Source organism: Acyrthosiphon pisum, chromosome X (genome assembly GCF_005508785.2).
Source record: "Acyrthosiphon pisum isolate AL4f chromosome X, pea_aphid_22Mar2018_4r6ur, whole genome shotgun sequence".
NCBI classification, from domain to species: Eukaryota; Metazoa; Arthropoda; class Insecta; order Hemiptera; family Aphididae; genus Acyrthosiphon; species Acyrthosiphon pisum.
Window position 1 is genome coordinate 37,357,515 of NC_042493.1, and position 2,207 is coordinate 37,359,721.

The window sequence follows — 2,207 nt, forward strand, 5'->3', positions numbered from 1 at the left end:
TTTTCAGAACATGTGATCCATTTTTTTCTTACCGCATCATTAATTTTAGGAAATGTAGCAAATTTAATTTCTGGATTTCTCCTAGCCAATGAAGTACATCCATATACACAACAAAATCGGTTAGAATTGTTTTTACGGGGAGTAAATGTTGCACCAACTTCCATCTTGTAACGTTAATCAAAAATTGAGAAATATCACTAGGTAGATATATGAAATGATGCGATAAACAGTTCATAAATCATATTAAAATAGGTAGTCTGTGATAGTATTGTATTGTAAATGGTTACCTCGTTTGAGTAGTTACAAAAAAATCCACCAGAGCGCGTACCATAGTTGAGCGATTACCAATTGATGATATCGCACCCCGGCGACTATAATGACACAAGTCAAAACTGGTATTTTTTTCAGGAGAGAGATTTTTAAACTGGCTTGTAACTTATAATGTAAATAAAAAACTAACCAATCGTTCAATAGTTACCGAAATTATACCAACTTTTTTTATTTATTTTTTACATTTTATAATATAACTGTAAATTTAAAAACATAATTATTAAAAAAAAAATTTTGAGTTGTGTCGGTTTATGTAATTTGTTTTAAAAATAAAATACGACTTAAGTCAAACAATTTTGAGTTGTGTCAGTTTATGTAATTTGATTTAAAAAAAAATATTATAATATTTTACAAGTTGTTGACTTACATTACAGTTGGATTACATTACAGTGAGTTATACAATTCGTGGTATAGAGGTGGAATCAGATTTTGCCTACAGAGCTCTAACAAGTCATCTTTTTTGGCTTTTGAAATTTCAGGCCGAACTTCATACGCTCTTGAAAGAGTTTGCATTGTCACATTATTGTTACGGGAATCACGTCTTACCTAAAATAATAAATAAATAATAATAATAAAAAAAACATTTGATAAATACTTTAATCAAGTAAATAATATTATATTTACTTTTATAGTTTGATAGTCTGTGTTTACATAGCTCGTCCGCACTTTGACTGCAAAAGGATCACCTTTATCTATCACTATTTCTTTTATGTCATTCCAATATATTTGTTGTCCATTAATATCTTTATTAAAATTGTTTCCAATATTTTCACTAAGTTTTTTGAAATCATAGAAATCTTCCGTTGATAATTCTTTTACGTCATACACTTTACCGTGTTGTTTTGCTGTCTTAATTAGAGTTACCCATTGTGCTAGAATGTATATTGGACCACTTCTCAATACTTTTTTTTTTTGTTTTTCGATAACAGAGTGCATACAATCACCCTCATTTTGAGTGTGTCCAACTATAAGAAATTTGTGACGGATTGATTGAATGTTCATAGTTAGTACGGCATAAATATACAAACTAGTAATAAACTTATTTTTATTTTGTCCGGTGCAGTTGTCAGAATAAAAAATTACGTTAGATGGTGATTCTGTAGTACCATTAAAATAATTCTGTAAAAAGTTCAATAGGCATGATCCGATTTCGTTTGCACCTCGCTTGGCAATAGTTTCATTCCAAACATAGCATGCTCCATCACCGTTTTTCATGTTGTAAAATGTTAAGTTGTACGTAGCTAGTCTTCTTTTATAATAAAAGTTTGAAATTTCGCCGTCGGGTGTGATCAATATTGCTTGCAAATCAAAACATGCAGAAAATATCGTTCCATTTATTGCATTTTGTTTGTCCATCTCTTTTTCTTTCCGTGAAGCGTTTTTTTCTAAATTATGTTTTAATTTAATTTCTTCTACTTCTTGTGTTGTCTGTATTGTATTTTTATAAGTTTCGCATACGCTGCACTGGTCTTTTTTTGGTATATGAAAAATTAAAAATACGTCGATATGCAGTTAAATTTGCCCACTTTAACATACCATTTTCTTTACAATATTGTTCATACATGCGATGCATTTTTGAAATATTTAACTCTCCAGATATAAATGTGCGCGTGGTTTGTTTCCTTAAATAATGCGATTCAATGGTCGGATAAAGTTTTATATGATTGCAGACGGAATCCTTAATGAATGGGTCAATAGCTTTATGATTTTTGTGTTTTCCTCTAAAATCTTCAGACAAAAAACCATTTTGAAGTTTACTTCTTACCGTTCGAATTGCACGATCCGTAATATTTAAAGTATTTTTAAAATAGGTTTTACATACTTGTACTAGAAGACCATTAATATTAAAACTATATCTGTAATTTAAAGATCTGTTA